The 18,901-nt window shown below is 35.9% G+C and overlaps 1 pseudogene; it reads left to right on the top strand.

The window, feature by feature from the left end:
* The first annotated feature begins 13,291 nt into the window (after positions 1-13,291).
* LOC149196344 (uncharacterized) lies at positions 13,292-17,188 on the top strand (annotated as a pseudogene).
* Positions 17,189-18,901: the final 1,713 nt, after the last annotated feature.

The following is an 18,901-nucleotide window of genomic DNA, read 5'->3' as shown; positions in this document are numbered from 1 at the left end:
GGAATAATTAATGCTTCAACCCCAAATTCGCAGTAGCTTCCAAACGACCAAGTTCCTCCTATATTTGCGTGCAAATGAAGTCGAATATGAAAATTCTAAAACATGGGTTTTTATCCCAGTATAGGAAATTGAGTAATAGGAGAAATTTTTTCCAAAATTCACCACCATTTGGGAGATCCGAAGGGGTCTTTGAGGCAAATTTGTAGAAAATCACGTAAATCCCAGATTTGCAAAAGTAGCCAAACAATCAACTTTGGGCATGATTTCCTAGGCAATGAAGCTGATTCAGAAAATTACAGGAGAGATTGTTGTTGAAAACATGAAAATTTAGATTTCATCCAAACCGTTTTCTAAATTTCGCATTAGTCTAAGATATATACAAGGGTCTTTGAGGTAGTTTTATAAAAATTGATGTTTTTTTCCAAAATTCCAAAAAATGCCCGTATTTGCAAAAAAATGGAAATTACGTATTAGATTTGCATCTCCTTGATTAGATAATTGTTGTAATATACCTCCTTTGGATGGGAAGTTGTTATGATCCCCTCTCATTCAGTTTGTCCTTGGTTTGGCTTGTTCAAATCTTGTCATGTAATTGTAAATTATATAAAAGCCAAATCATGGCTTTGTAGGGAGGACAATAAGCCATTTTTTGTACTCTCATGCTACTAAGATGAGTGTTTGGGTATTCCCCTTCCTCAAATAAATTTTTAACTAGACTATAGATCTCTAAATGTATAAGGACTGCGATTTCCATTAATAACAAACATCAATGTGAGGTTTATGCATGTATTTTGTCTATTTCCTGTAATGTTAATCTTGCTCTAATAGACCAAGTGTTTTCATTAAAGGAAAATGAGTTGGTTGGCTAGGGCCCAACCAACCCAACCCATTCTCCCATTTTTATTATATTGTGTTTTAATTATAGGAAGTGAGTGTTGTGAAGGTTGCTTCTTAATGGTGAGTGTGTAGGATTGATAATGCTCTTGTTTTTATTTTTCTTTCACCGAGTGATCTCAGATCTGAGGGCTTGTGTGTGTTGAGTGTGTTTTTATTTCTATTAAAACATTTTTTGTATACTTTCTTAAAACACAAGAATATGTCTTTTATCTCAGAAGCTTCCTCTTGAATCATTTTTGGAATAATGGTTAGAGTTGCAGGGTTTGATCATTGAAGTTTTGTTTAAAGATCTATTTCTTTACAACAAGCATACTCTAATCAAAGCATATATATTGTAACTATGTAGTGATGTTAATCCTCTTGTGTAAATAATTAAGTTTAAATCATAATCCTTGCTTTGATAAATATCTGTAAACTGAAGTTTAAGTACAAGAATCATTTGCTATCACTTTTTGCATTCAGGATTGTAAGATAGATATTTTATTTAATGATTGAATTTGTTTATACACATGATATATTCAACATAGTAATAAATTTTTAGAGAGGATATACTTAAAGAATATTTCAAGTGGTGATCTTTTATTCAAATGCAGGAGTTTACTATTTTCACTAAGATCAATGAAATTTCCCTTTTACTTTCACAATTAATATTCTTGAATTGTAATTTGCATTTGATTTGGGATTTCTTTTGTTATCGCTTGAGTTGAAGTTTTCCTTTCTGCACTTGCAATTTCATGCTTGAAAACACAATGTTTTGATTTATATATTAAGGGATGCAAGATTGTGGAGTGTAAATCTATTCTGGTACAGGAACAGAGTCATACCAGTACAGGAACATACTTGTTATGAGTATGACGATAGGATTGTTCCAATGCAGGAATAGACTTGTTTTGAGTATGAGAATAGGATTGTTCCAGTGTAGGAACAAACTTGTTCTGAGTATGAGAATAGGATTGGTCCAGTACAGGAACATGATCATTCTGGTACAGGAAACATAATTGATATAACACAAAAAATAAACTTACTATGATTTCCCAGTGCAAGAACTGAAGTACAGGAACAAAATTGTAATCTTATTTTTCTTGATAAATTAATGAGTAAAGTAGCCAATACCCAAATTGATTAGTGTTCTTTTCTTTTAGAAATTGAGTTGGGAGTTTATGCATTAGTTTTTAGATTGATTTAATAGAAGGGTTTTCTCTTTAAATTGTCAAAAGGTTGGGCTTGTTTCCAATCGATCAATAATTATGGTTTAGTATTCTGTCATTAAGGTTTTCTTACAATTTTTTATTGATTGTAGGATTGGTGTTTATGCTTTCTCAAGTTTCCTTTCAAGTGAAAGATTCAATTTATTTTTTGGGATTAGTGCACAAATTAGACTAGAGTTTGGTTTGCAAGCTGCTAGGGGCTCTCTCTGGCATTTCCAGTGCTGTGCCTCAAAGTTTACAAACTCCCAAATTGAAAATTAAATGTTTGTCCATTAATATGCCCTATTTTTCACCCAACATGTTGCTATGACTCAACTATATGAGAATGTTATTGCCAAGCTTGATACCATCAAGGGTTGGTTGGAAGAAATTAAATGCAATACTAGAGTCAAGCAAGGGTGTCCCTTATTCCCTACCCTTTTTGGCATATACATTGATAAGATAGAAGAATTTTTGGAAGATGCAAGGTATGGTGGCACCACCATTACTCGTATCGTCACAACGCTTTCCCTTAATGGTAATGATATTGCTATTTTGGAAAGAATCCATGATGATATCATGAAGAAACTAAGAATCCTCCAAGTTTTTTTCTCCAAGATGGGTATGACTATCTATAACGACAAGTCTAATGTCATGATAATTAAATCCAAAAATATCACCTATGATAATTTCATTTATGACAATAACTACCTAGAAAATCTTCTTTCATACAAATATATGGGAATCGACATCCATCAACAATTTAATTTGAATTATAGAATTGAGAAAAGGATAAATGGAGGATGGAATTACTATGGGCTTGAAAAAAATTGTAAATCAACATATTTTTGGATTTGTAATTAAAAAAAAACTCTTTGAGATGATCATCACCCCTGTAATTTTATATGGATGTGAGGTTTGGGGTTACAATATATCTATAGATTCGTGGAGGAAGATTGAGTAAACCCAAAAAACATTTACAACCTAAAACATCAAGATTAAAGGAAATACTCCCTACCATATCCTTTTGATTGAAGCTAGCCTTTTCCCCATTGAAATCATGGTTATAACTAGGTATCTCATGTAGAAGAAGAATTTATTCAACATGGAAGTGAAGAGGTTTCCTAAAATTTCTTCCAACTCTAGACAAAACCCCCACCTTCGGCTCAAGTGATGATGGAATAAGGATGCTCAGTCTTGCCCAGACCATTTGGGGGAAAAGGAGGAGATAATCTTGAAGGATAAGGATAATATTAAAAATATTATTACTTCCAAATTTAAGAAAAAGTTGTGGGGTGATAAAGAGTTAGGGGGGAAAAGGAAACTAAGATATTATTATTGGAAACAATGTTAATGCTAAGAAGGGGTTGAATTAGTATTATGACTAATTTTAACTTCTTTATGCCAATTTAATTTTCCTTTTTAACTTGACATCCATCCATATATCTAGCAACAATATTAAATCAACACACAAACATACAAACCATAAGCAGCATACACATTAGACACATGTTTTTCATGTGGAAACCCTTATGGGAAAAAACCACAAAGCTTGTTGTTTTTATTGATGTAAATAAGAACTAATACTCTATTACATCAATCTGTTTTCTAAGCACCCACTCATAGAAAGCACCAAATCCCTTTGATTGTTTGGTAGCACCAACTAGAAAGAAGCAACAACTCTATCTGTTTGTAGACACTTGTCCAGCTTACCAAAAGAACCATGTGAGGCACCAATGTCATGGGTTTGTTGCAAGTACCAACTTGTAGCTCCTTGGATTTAAGAAAATCCCAACTTGTAGGAGGCACTGACCCCCAAGCCTTCTCAAGCTCCACTAGAGATGGAAGCACCAACTTCCTATATTGCAGGCACCAACCCACATTCAAATAAGAACTTGTTTTTCTATGTAGTTTGAAAACAACTCTTCCTGATAAAATCTTTTGCTCTTAGCTCACTCTGCTGCAATTTTAAACTCTTTGCATCAATCTTTAGTAGCCCTCTGATTTTCTTAACATCAACAATCACTCAGCTCTTTGCCTCTCTATTCTCCACAACACACAGTCTGCTCTTGACCTTTCTTCGCACAACACAAGCTCAGCTCTCTGCCTTCTTCTCCTTGGCATTGATGGCAACACACCATCCTTTTCTCCACGTGATGGCCAAACCTCAAGCCGCTTCCACACATCTCATGGTATGATACATCAATGACCTTCTTGTCATCACAAATTATACACAATGTTTCTCCCCTTTTTACATCAATGGAAAGGGGCTACAAGCTACCTTTCTCTCCCCATGCTCTCACCCATTGTGAGGACTACAGTTTGGTTGTTGAGATGTGTATCCTACCTTGCAAACCTCTCTTCCAAAGCTGTTGTTGCTACTGCTCCATACACTGGTAAAATGTGATATGCTCCCCTTGAACATATATTGCCTTTGATTTTTCCTTCCAGTGTTAGACAAATTATGGCTACTGGTTGAGAACTTTGTCCACTAAGGCATCTTTTGTATAAAAAATATTGATACCCATTAAATTGTGCATGGTATTTATGTTGCTGCAAATACCAAGTTATAATGATGTATTTTGGCTAGCCCTTCTTCATTGTTGTTGTTGCTTCCGAGATTGTGCTCACTTTACTTGAGCATCTCCACTTCTCCCCTTGAGATCATTTTCATACTATGAGGATTGCTTCACATCTCATACCAATTGCATCAAAAGAAATGATACAAGTGGAACACTGTACAAGGAAAACTCTATTATTTCCTATCTAAAAAATAAATGTCCACTTGCACACATGGTTATTCAACATGAGCCCATCACAACCAATTGACATAGCTATACCAATTGAGGGTTAAGGGACATCAAAAATCATACACCAATTGTGTATCATGAACATAAGACTGCTAATCATAATCAAAATTACAACTTAAATGAAATAAGAGTATTTCACCAAATATGCAAACCTTTTATTTGCTTAGCAATCTTCCTTTCTACGGTTGTCCATTGTTTCCTGCTACTGCTTATCAAAGAAGCTCCCCCTGAGCCAATGTTCCCTGATATCCTTCAAAGCTATCTCGCCTTTGCTTGGGGACTTATCCTGTGGACCTGACAAGACTGTGAGCTTCCTATCATTCCACACTTCCATTGCAACCCTTATTCTTCCCACAACAAAAGATATTTTTGTGTACTCCTTATGTTTTCTTCACTCCACCTTCATCAATAAAATGTGCCATACTTTTCATCTTCTTTGCCTCCTACATATGACTTACTTAGCCTCCCTTAAGGCCCTTCTCTTCCTTCACTGAAGAGAAACAGAGGATCTACTCCCCCTGAGAAGATTACCCACTTTATTTCTCTAAACCTTTAAAGGTCGAGACTTGACAAAAGCATTCCAATATTGCTTCTTCTTTACCCCTATTTGGGTCTTCCCTTAGTTGCACATGGATAGAGGAAATTATTCGTTCATCTCCTCTTTCTACACCCAAACCCTCTTGAAGCCTTTCTTCATTTTAGAGGGGTCTGACACAAAATTGGGAGGACCATTCTTCTGATTTCTTCCTCCTCTTTTCATATTTCTCTTTTGACGCAGAGCACTAAAGACAATTCTCTGCTTGATTCTTTCTCCTTGCCTTCAAACCTTGAGTTGTTGCATTTCATGCGTATGCTGAGAATCATTTCATTTCTTCTCATTTCTGCAGCCATCTCTCTTGGTCTAAGAATGGGGCGGAGGAGTTACTCCTTTTTACAACTCTTTTGTTAAACTCCTCTCGTGGCCAACTTTCCATCTTCTAGCATTATTGTGCATCCTTGGGTTGCTGCTACCCAACACATTTTGTTTCCTTGCATGCCATCTATAGTCTATGGCTTTATGTCCAAACTTATTGCAAGAAAAAAAAACCATGAAAAGGATTTTGATGACAAAAGTTACATTCTCTATGAAGGTTCTCTTGATGAGGAGGAGGGGTCCTCTACTAGATCTTCTCATTCCTTTTATGAAAAAAAGCATTGTTGTCATGCACTCTTCCTTGTAGTTGCCTTGCCCTCTTTTGTTGTAGTATTTTCTTCTCTTACTACTACTGTTGTCCAACAACCTTTCTATTGTTGTTTTTGGAACCCTCGAGCTTTTGATATTGATAAAGATCTTTGTTTGACTTCTCTAAGTCATGTCTCAATGAGACTACCTCAGTTTGTAGTCTTTCGCAACAAGCCTCCTTTATACTCAACTAGTGGATTTACCTCCTAGTCAGTCAATTAGCATCTTCTTGTTGAGCAATTAGTTCAACTATTGTTTTGCTCAATTTCTCATTCTCAAGCTCATAAACTTCCAGTTTCTCCTCTTGCTTGAGATTTTCCTCTGATAGGTCCTTGATCTCTTTTACAACATATTTCAACTTCTTTATAGAAAATATCCTTTCATTTAGATCCTTCTCTTCTCTATCAGAGGTGATAGATGAGTGATCACAGAGATCTAAGCCCATCTTTGTGTCCATGGAGTCTTCCATAGGTCTAAGGGTTATTCCTTCTTCATATGAGGATCCCTTATTTTCTATTTCTACTAGAATGGGTCTATCTTCATTACATCTACTAGATTCATGGGTGTCTCTATCTTCAAGTGATTCACATGAACATCTAGATAATGAATGACCTACCTTTTTACATTTATCACAAGGAAACATCATACCTTCTGTGCAACATGTTCTCTCTTTTGAGACTTATTCATCACCACCAGGAGTGTGATGGGTAGCAACTTCTCCAAGTTCTGATTCATTGCTTGAGCAACAATGCTCCTCAAACTCTTCTTGAGCCACATGGATATCTCCACTAGACAAACATTGCATTCTATTCATCACTTCCTTTGTTGAATCACAATGTCTTGCTTCATCATCATCTGACTTAGCTAGCCCTTTCAGGATGACGTCCATGGATTTTTTGTTCTTTTCTTCATTTAATATGGAGACCCATATATCGCCATCCAAGGAAATCAAGTAGGCTTCCATTATAACCTTCCAGATTTCATACCAAAGCTCATGGATTGATCTATCTAAGAATGGAATTTCTTCTGCTGCTAGTCAAACATCATTAGCCATTGTTTCCCTTTGATCTACCTTCTAGAAATTAAGCTATTTTTGAAGGAACCTTGCTTTGATACCAATTGTTGGAAAAAAATGTTAATACTGAGAGGGGGTGAATCAATATTATGGCTAATTTTAACTTCTTTAAGCCAATTTACTTTTCTTTTCTAACTTGACATCCATCCATACTTCAAAAACAATATACAATGTGGTAGCAACATTAACTCAACACACAAGCATACAAACCATAAGAATCATACACATTAGACACAGGTTTTTCATGTGGACATCCTTTTGGAAAAAACCACAAATCTTGTTGTTGTTATTCATGTAAATAAGAGCTCCTACTCTATTACATCAATATTTTTTGTGAGAGCCCACTCACAGGAAGCACCAAATCCCTTTGATTGTTTGGTAGCACCAACTAGAAGGAATCACCAACTCGCTTTGTTTGTAGACACCTGCCTAGCTTACCAGAAGAACCATGTGAGGCACCAACCTCATGGGTTTGTTACAAGTACCAACTTGTAGCTCCTTGGATGTAAGAAAGTCCTAACTTGTAGGAGGTACTGACACCCAAGCCTTCTTAAGCTCCACTAGAGATGGAAGCACCAACTTCTTGTATTGCAGGCACCAATCCACATTCAAATAAGAATTGGTTTTTCTCTATAGTTTGGTAGAACCTCTTCTTGATAACATTTTTTTTTCTCAGCTCACTCTGCTGCACTTTTCAACTCTTTGCAGCAATCTTCAGCAACCCTCTGATTTGCTTAACATCAACAGTCACTCAACTCTTGGCCTCTTTGTTCTCCACAATACATAGTTTTCTCTCGGCCTTGATTCACGCAACATAGGTTCATCTCTTTGCCTTTTTCTAACAGTAACTCATAGGCTACTTAGGCCTTTCACCCAACACATAGGAAACTCACAACCTTTCATACACAACACAGGCTACTCTTTCCTTTCACACATAGCTCGCTTCTCTCGAGGTCTCTTTTTCTTATGCTTAGGCACTCTCAGCCTTTACACACCGAATTGGCTCTCACATAGCCTCTCATATAAGTGCACTCACACAAATCACTTTTCTCTAAGGATATCACACAATAATGCTTCATTTCCATGCTTTTCTCATCAGAGCACTTGAGTTTTGTTCCTCTTCCATTCACACAATCAATGTTGCCACCCTATCAATGTTGCCACACTGTTGATGTTCCCACACTATTGATACTGCCACACTGTCCTCATTCATCACTTTGCACTATGCTTAGGCATGGTCTCTCCATGTTGTTGTTGTGTTTGCCACTAGATAGCCGACCTGCATACTCAATGTAGGCACAATCCTCTCTTTCTGCAACTCTCCCATCACTGAGACTCTCCATGCACTTCAACTCCCACAAAGCTTGACAACACTCTAGCATGGCTTCTCTATACTTTAGGCATGTACATTTTATGGACCATTTTCCTTTTTGCCTTGTATTAGAGATATTTGACAATCGACCTTCATTCCTGAAACCAAAAATCTGCTCAACATTTACTCACACAGCTTACTGCTCTATACGCCCTTCAGTACTCTGTATTGTGCTTTATCGGAGGAAATACATCATAGTGCTAAGTCATGGTGCAACACCAAGAAACTACTGATTTCCAACCTTTGATTATGTCAAGCCCCTTTTGTTTTTAGCCCTCATCGAATATCCACTTGTAGAACCAAGTGTTATGACCAGAAGCTTAGCCTTAAGGCACTAAGCCCTTTAGAATTGTACCGGGGGACTTTTATCCTTTATATTGCACTTTATCGAAGCTTTTCCTCTATCAGAAATTTATTCACAAACAAACAACAAATTCTGATTGTCCTTGTACTTTTTTATTCTAGCCCATTTTCACATTTCACTTCATAGGACCGAGGGTGGTGACTAAGTGCCATGACCCGAGGCGCTAAGTCTTTCAGCGTTGTGCCGGGAGGATTTTTCCTCTGTTAAGAACTGTGCCATGGTTTTCTTTTTATTCCACAATCAAGCACTTAACATTATCGAAACCTTCTTATCGGGGATTTCCACTTGTTGCTTATATGATAGCAACAACAAACCGTCGATCGTTGATTGCCATTATGATGTCATCATTGCCACATGACGTCTCCTAAGTGGTGACATGTGTCACCACGATATCGCCGATTAGGCCACCTCAAAACACCAAAATGGCCTGCCACGTGTCCCTCCTTACCGTCACGTCATGCTGACATCAGCTACCATGTGTCCCTCCTTACCTTCACGACATGTTGATGTCAGCAGCCATGTGTCCCTTCTCAGAACCAATAAGATCATGCTACTTGTCTACATCGGAGCTCATCCGAGACTGTCATCTATCCTTATCGGACCCAACTGGATGCCTCCACGTGTCTTGCCTTGGGGAGAGAGAAAGAGACCTTGCCTACCCTATTTTTTCAGCGAATTCCTTTGGAAATTCCTTTTTGGCCTTCTCAGCGATTTAAAAAAGAATAATTGTCCCGACTTATTTAACTCAATCAACGTTCATTGATTGGAGGTTTGTTAATGCTTTTCACTTATGAAACTGTCGAACTTCGATTGCTGATATGGACTTGTCATCTAACATGCGGGATCGTAAGTCGTTAATCGGAGAATTTCCTAAACCGAGTACTCATAATCATTCTTTGGAGAGTTCGCGTCATGTGTGTAGAAGAAATGGTGGACTTACTAGGAAATTCCCAATTATAATGTTATTTGGTGCTTTGCTCTTTGTAACGATATTTTGGAAATGTGACACAAAGTTGTATGTACTTAAATTTAACTTTGTATGGCATATCAGTACCCAAAACATTTTGTTTGAATAGCAAAATCAGCAAAATGTGTGATCTTGTCATTTTGTATGATATAGAATCTTTGTAGAAACTAATGACTAGATTACAGTATATCAGGGACAAAAAAAATGATCTTTTTATCATCGTTGGGCTTTTGTATGGAGCAGTTATATTCTTAGGAGTCAACAACTATTCAAATGTGCACCCTACAGTTTCAGTAGAGAGAATTGTATTCTACAAAGAAAGGGTTGTAGGAATGTACTATGCATTTCCCTATGCTCTAGCTTACATTAGTCCTCTATCATTGTTTCATTTTATTGTACACATTCAAAGTATCCATGTGCCAAATATTGAGCAAGCATAGTATGGGCCTATAGGATTTCCCATCAAAAAGTAAACTTTGGAGTTCAAATCCTTGGGTCAATATGCCCACATCTTCTCACTAGCTCATATTAGTATTATTCGATGCTAAGGGCACCCTTGGGCTCTGTGGATGGGATTTTTGCTGATTGGGAATGTCTTTAAAGGTGCTACCTAAATTCCACTATGTTAACACCATTAAGCTAGAATATGGAAACTATACAATTTTCTTTATATTTATATGTTTTTTTGTCACTTATTCCAATATTATAATTGGATAAGGTTCTTGTTTACATATGTAATATTCGATGATTATTTTAATAGGTGATTGATATTCCTTACATAGCATTGAGACAGTGGTGATTTGTGAATTTACCTTTCCTAATTAGTGTGATAGAAACCCTACCATACTTTTCTCCAATATGCAACATAACAAAACTGTTGGATGAACTTACAAAGAAATTTCATATTCTTCCAAAGAGGATTTTTTTTATTGGCGACTAAAAACAACAAAATATGTCAATAGCCAATTGTGAGTTGCATATTGATATACATTGATACTAGATGACAAGTTATTTCTAGAAGGTTTCCTTATTGCTTGTGCACTGTATTTTACAAGCATCTCTTGACATTGGCTTTTCCCTAGATCAGTGGTATCCTTAACCATTACTAAACCATTTTAGGGAACCATTTTGACTTGCAAATAAAGCTATAGAATAGTAACTCACTATGATTTCTATTCCCTAGATCAGTGCTACCCTCACATTATCATAACCTAATGAATGCATTCACACTCCACTCTATGCTACATTTCTAAGCCTTTCTTGCATTATGAGCACGTAATGTTATCACCATCAGAGATTAAATCACATTTCACTATAGATTTTCATCAAATAAGTTATGTACTAATTCCTAATGCAGAAACCCAAATTAGGAACTTCTCGTAGCCAAGTATTTCTTTCAGGGCAATGCTTTATTGTTGCAATGAGCTCTAAGGCCTTGCTATAATACCCAATCTTAACCAATCATGAACGAAATTCACAACACCGAACCTTGTTCACAAATTTTGTCAAATAGTTGGTAGGTACCCTCCATTCTCCCACTCTTAGTCAGATTTTATCAATGAATTAAAGTAATAAATGTGATCATTTAAATAATCTAGGATGTCGCCCATAAATTTGATGCTTGGGTATTCATTTAATATCCTTCTCGACCATGGATGATTTTAGGTGAAAATAAACCATCTAATAATTGATGCATCTCCACTACACATTGCATGTCATGTTATTCCTTTATATTGGGAACAACATATAATAATATGTGAAATTAAGAGAAGATACCCATGTCATTGTTTGCTAGTATATGATAGACATGTTTGGAAGAGTGAGGGGACAACTTATAATATAAATCCACCGATTAAAGCATATGGTGAACCATTATCATATTATAATAACCTTGGCCATATCATGATCCTAATTAATTTTTTGGAATAAGCTATTTATTGAGCACTTTATGTACCTATTCCTAACTTTATTAAGCTTAATTTTCCCTTAAAGGTAGCACCTAATTTATATGGCTACATTCATTAGGTGAGAAATTAATCATTAGGCACAACTATCTCATAGGGAATATCTCATTATCTAGTAATTGTTTGGATTAGCAAGGTTTGTCTTTTAACTAAGAAAAACATTACAGGAATCTATTAGTTTTAAGTTGTTATAATTTTGTTTAATGTAGTATATAATTACAAATACCCATGTCATTGTTTGCTAGTATATGATAGACATGTTTGGAAGAGTGAGGGGACAACTTATAATATAAATCCACCGATTAAAGCATATGGTGAACCATTATCATATTATAATAACCTTGGCCATATCATGATCCTAATTAATTTTTTGGAATAAGCTATTTATTGAGCACTTTATGTACCTATTCCTAACTTTATTAAGCTTATTTTTCCCTTAAAGGTAGCACCTAATTTATATGGCTACATTCATTCGGTGAGAAATTAATCATTAGGCACAACTATCTCATAGGGAATATCTCATTATCTAGTAATTGTTTGGATTAGCAAGGTTTGTCTTTTAACTAAGAAAAACATTACAGGAATCTATTAGTTTTAAGTTGTTATAATTTTGTTTAATGTAGTATATAATTACAACATAAGTTTATAATTAATATAAAATAGAGTTATACAATTATAATGACTATATATAAAAAAGGTTATGTGATAAGGTTAAAATGTTTGTAATTTTATATATGTTTTAAGCAAGGAAAGTAGGAAAATGAAGAATTAAAAGCTAAAAAGTAAAAATTTTGTTAGTTTATTGAAATAAGGTAGAAGAATAAGCACATCTTAGCCATTGATAAATTAGAAGTTTTTGTATGTTTAACTTGCAAAATTCTCACATAAAAATAGACTTGATTTCTATACCTAATTTAATCACTTCCACAAATTATAAAATTATCCATAGTCATAATTAAAGAAATACATAATAATAATAATAATAATAATAATAACAACATCTACTTATAATTATTAAAACTTGTAATCATATTTTAATGGTATTTTAACATTAAAAATTAACCATTATCATATCTTAATGAGTATAACCTTGATATTTATATTAAACTAGTTTTTTTTCTTAAATTCGTTGCTCATGAATATGATGTATCATTGACGCTTTTCATGACAATTTCTAATGAACATGAAGTTATATTATTTAATTAGTTTAAAATAATAATAAAATTCACAGTTTCTTGTTAATTTAAACTTGATCCTTAACAAACACAAATATTTTCCACCCCAATTTAACGTTAGTGTGCAATAAAATAAATTCAAATTTTCAATTTGTTTACGTACAATTAATATTAGCGAATCACAACAAACACTTTCAATGACAGCTACAATATTCACTCTTCGGCTCTCTGCTGCAGTTGGCCATAACAATGAGCAAGATGTTGTTCCAACGCCCTTTCATGTGTCATTTATCAACCGCCATTGAAATCAATAAGCATCTATTATCATACCATCCTCATTTAAATTCCTTGATTCTATCAAAATTCTCAATTGCTCCTCCTCCTCCATTCACACTCATTCTGATATCCATAACTTCGTTTCAAATACCAAATCCTTGCAATCCTTGAGACCTTATATCACTCCATACATAACAGTATACTCCACAAAATTTCCCTTCAAAAGGGCACCCCAGCACCGAAATCTCATCATCCAAGCCAATTCCAATAACGCCTCGGATGACGACTTAGATGACGAATAGAAGAAGAAGCCTCGTGGACTCCTTCAACAAGAAGCTTATGATTCAAGAGCCCAGCCACCTCGTTCAACAGGTGGTAACAACCTCGAAATAAAAACATGTAATTAATTAGATTAATCATGCGATTTATAATCAACACGCAATTTATCAACTAATTAACATTAAATTTCAAAAGATATGAGTAGAGACAACTTACCTGTGGCGATGATGTTTCTCACTTATGATTTTAGGGCTAAATGCTAGTTGAATTCTGCTAACTGCAACAAATTCTTGGGGATGACTCTCCACCCAACCATAGGCTCAATTGCACAAAATCTTGCTACAACTAGCCACCCCCGAGCCCTCAATCAACGTACTACTGCCAGGGAATCCTTTGTCTTACAACACTATTCTCCCAAGAGAATGGATGATGGAATAATGGAACGATGGAATGCCTCTCATCTTCCTCACCATCTATTAAATAGAGCAAACATTAGAAGGGGAACCACATGCACACACTCCATGTGTCAACATGCAACTTTACTGCTTTCTTGTTTTATTCTTTTGTTTTTACTTTTTGATAGCTTTACTAATTTTTATTGCTTTCTTGTTTTATTTCTTTTGTTTTTACTTTTTGATAGCTTTAATTTTTTTTACTATTTTTCTATTGATTTATATATATATATTTATATAGAGCTTTCATATTGTTATTTATTATTTTATTATAATTTATAATTTATTATTTATTTACTATTACTATTTTTTATTTATTGTTTATTATTTATTTTCTTGTATTTTAATATTATATTATATTATTTATTATTTATTATTTTTTTTATTATTATTATTTATTATTTATTATTAAGGGACATTACATACTCCCCCACTTTAAGGAACTTCGTCCCAAAGTTAAGTTGAATTATTTAACATTTTATTTTGTTATTTATTACTTCATGTTCGCCGACACCCTCTGCTAAACTAGTATAACCAGCAGGCATCGAAAGTTTCACAACACCCGGGAAATCCCAAGGAATCTCTGTCCTTTTTCCCACTTTTGGAACCAGGCATAAGCCTCCTCGGTTTGTATCCTAGTCCAAGGCTGGCCCCAAGGCTCGCGCTTGACTCAGACCTCATCTACCCCAAGGCAGGCATTCGGTACAGTGCTCAATGTCTCCGGGCATCTCGCAAGGTTGGCCCACTCCCTCCACAACTACTAAGGCACACAACTCCAGGCATCAAAGTCCTTACACCCCCACTAGACTTCGGCTTCCCAATCCAATACTAGGCACCTAGCCTACAATATTAGGCACTTGGACTCCTCAAGATGGTCCCATAGCCCCTCAAGGGCTATCCATCAAGAGCTATACAAGACAAAGGATTCCCTAGCAGTAGTACGTTGATTGAGGGCTCGGGGGTGGCCAGTTGAAGCAAGATTTTTGTGCAATTGAACCTACAGTAGGGTGGAGAGTCGTCCCCAAGACTTGTTGCAATTAGTAGAATTCAACTAGCGTTCCACAGGTAAGTTGTCTCTACTCATATTTCGGAAATGTGATGTTAATTAGTTGATAAATTGTGTGTGGATTACGAATCGTATTAGCAATAAATCATATCAGCAAGTGGGATTATCGAATTAGAACAATGCTAACAATCCCATACCATTAAATGTAAATTATCCATTCATCATGCGTGTTAACAACTGAAAGAGAACTAAAGAAAATTCGTGCTCATTTATTTAGCATCTACGTAAAACTATTCGTTCCTCTATAAATTGTTTGCAAAGTTAAATGGCGCCAAGTCTCAAACGGTCATAAGGGTGAACTATTTAACTTAGTTAATTATGAAAATGTGTTTGAAGGCACCTAGCCTTCAATATCAGGCACTTGGCATCCTCAAGATGGTCCCATAGCCCTCAAGAGCTATTCATCAAAAGCTATACAAGACAAAGGAACCACTGGCATATGTAGTGTTGATTGAGTTTGTCCCCAGCCCATATGGTGTTACTTATTCTCCCTCATGCGTATGGGCTTACACGAGATCATCAAATAAACCGGCCCTCTTGGCCCATTTGTGGAGTCCTATCAATCATCACACCTCAACATGCAACGAATGCATTATCTATACCGTCATAGTATTATAGAAAATAATCTGTCATCATGAGAATATTCATCATTGTTATCACAACATTCTAAATAGTAAAGAACTACATTCTCTTGCATGTCGTAAAATTTGCATGCAATTACCACATGTTTCACATCATAAAACACCCTCATAAGTTATAACATCAACATATTTGCATTAAAGATATATCATGACATGACATAATAAACAAAGCACTTGTCACTATAACCTCATATCATAACATCATTATCCCTACGCATATCATATTCATCATGAGCATTCAACATCATTATCATACCAAATAAATAAATAAGTACCACATATACATCATTAACATCTCATGAGAACTATATCCATCTACCACATACCATGATATCATGAAACATCATTAATATGAGAATCATCAAATACTTTATCAAATATAGAACAACAATACACTATAAGCATTCTTATCATGAATTAATTTTGTTTACATATATAAACAATGAATGCTAACTATGAATTAGCATTAGTTAACATCCCTCTAGGATTATGCTATCTTATGAGTACTATTAGTGTCATGATTTCATAAAGTTACCAACTACCCTTAAAAAACAAATTCAAATTTCCAATTTACATCATTCTTAGTGGATTATCATTTAGAAATCAATATTTAGCAAAACATCCAATCTACTCCAGATGAATAAACTTGGAAAGTTTCTCATTACTTAGTTGTTATAGATCTAATGTTGATTTTCTATCTAAAATCACTTCAATACCATCTCAACAATAAATTGAGTGTTGATTATTAATCGCATGATTAATCTGATTAATTACATGTTTTTATTTCGGGGTTGTTACACAGGCCATCAAGATGTTCGAAGTCCTATCCTAGGATGGGCTAACCCTCCAGGCCATGAAGCTTTTTGGATACATGAAGGACAAGTCGAGGATGTCAGATGTCATTTCACACACTACCATCGTGGAAGCATATGCGAAGGATGGAAAGCCCAAGGACGCCCTCAAGGTCTTCATGAGAATGTAGGCCTCGGGGTGCTTGCCCAATTCCTATAGCTACTATGTTCTCATTCAGGTGCTGTGGCAGGGTGGAATGCTGCAGGACTCCAGAAAATATATGCTTGATATTCTGGGCTATGACTGGAAGGCCAAAGCTGCCACTTATGTCACTTTGGTTGATTCCTACTTGAGGGCATAGAAGGCTGATGAGATGCGGCAACTCCTAGTAAATATGAAGGAGAAGGGGTTCGTCACCGATGACAAGGTAGCTCGACAACACATGAAGAGCATGGGTCGGTTCAATAGGGTAGTCATGGATGTGTTGTTTGGGTAGTATAAGGAGGTGATAGAAATAATGAAATGCACAACTTTTTGAATGATTTTTTTCCCGTAATCTTTTTGGCAGAATGAATTCTCGTCACTCACTTTGCATGAGACTGTGCAGCAAAGCGAATTATTCTTTATAGAGAAGGGGCGGTGCAAATAATTCCACTTTTTGAATTTTTTGCCCAGAGGAGGAGGAGGATGAAGCAAACTATTATAATTCCCACCCAATACATGGGAATCTGAAATCTGCAGCAACTATTGGTGTTCCAGCTTGGAGCAGGTTATTTGCGAAGGTAATCCAAGCTACATATTTCGATTTTCTGAAACACAATATGAGGGGTGGGTGATCACTGTAGATTTTCTAAATTTTCATGCTTCCCTCTCTCTCATATTTAATTTCAAATTTTGAAATTTCCCACTTGACTAGCTGAGTTTGAAATATATTTCCCACCAATTACATTTAATACATTAACTAAGTAAGTCAGAATGTCAAAATAGTTTAAGTAAAATGGAGTAGTCTATAACATGACATTTTTTGGAGATGGATGGGACGCTGTCATGGGTGATGGTAATACAAGCATGAGAATAATTACAGTGTCTCTTGATTTCCCGGCAACCCCCTTTTCGCTGCAACTCCTGTTTGCATCTCCCGAAGGTCTGAAAAAACCATTCTGTCAGGGAAACTCAATTAAAGCACACCTGGGGCACAATCCTTTATTTGAAATTCTAAATTTGAAATTTAAGTGCGGTGAATGCATGAATGCTTGTGTGGTAGAGAGGATGACAGTGGGGATGTCGACCAATTCTCTAGTAGGTGGCTTCACAAAGAGTTTATGCCTTCCCCACTGCTATGACAATGGCACCAACATCATCAACCTATACTTCATTCTTGTGGCTTGGGAAGGTACTTATTATACTTCATTATGCATTTTGGTGGATTTCAAACTCGCTCACGAGGATCTCCTCCTCGCAACGTGTGACAACTCATTTAGGGCTCTTCTATGGCTCTTTTTAGTAGCCTGTGAAGAGATCGAGGAGTTGTGGCTTAGTCAGTACCCGATTTCAGCTGATTCTTTCTAATGGGTGAAGTTACTCAGGGGAAACCTCGTTCTCGAAGTGGCTCGCCACTCCCGTGGTCGATTTACTACATCATGTTTGCGTGTGAGGAGGTGTTTGTATATGTCACACCAGGAGGTAACTCCTCAAATCGATTCATATTATTCATTCAGGTTGTTCATTATTATATACAACAGGGAGTGCTTGTCCAGTTCATCTCCCGGCCACTCTCCATCTTCTCTATTATTTATTTACACTAATTAGAGTTGTTCACCCAATCCCTAAGATTAGGTGTCAACAGTATACATCCTCGGTATGTGAAATCCGAAAGAAGCACATTCAAGATGGAGATTCCACCTGACTCTATGCTTTCTAGTCGAGGAATGTTCGATAAATTCTTCAAACTATTTGAAAAACTTAATTATGTTTTGAAATAATAATTTCTTAACTAATAATGATACCAGTGGGTATCCTCACAACCACAAAGCATTCAATCACCAACGCAATGGGACCTGACGCTCCACTTATGAAGGACTTGAGGTTTCCACGCATGTTTGTGGCCATCGCTGATAAACACATTATTAATGACACACAGGTGGAGCATTGCAAAGCCATGAAAAGCGCAAGTTCATGAAGTGGAGAAATATATCTCTGAGAAAGTTGGCCATTGTTTCCATCTCAATGAGACTGCCATCAAAAATGATCCCAACACTACTGAGCAAACCTCTAAACTACTCCATTTCATTTAAAGTTGCTTTTGAGGATTATTACATACCATGTTATATCTTTCAGTCACTTTTCTTTTATAGTTCCTCAT

The sequence above is a fragment of the Pinus tabuliformis genome, chromosome 2_2 (genome assembly GCF_031772625.1).
Source record: "Pinus tabuliformis cultivar Carrire ecotype Pingquan chromosome 2_2, CPIR1, whole genome shotgun sequence".
Lineage (NCBI taxonomy): Eukaryota > Viridiplantae > Streptophyta > Pinopsida > Pinales > Pinaceae > Pinus > Pinus tabuliformis.
The sequence above is the reverse complement of the archived record's forward strand: the minus strand, read 5'-3'. Positions and strand labels throughout refer to the sequence as shown.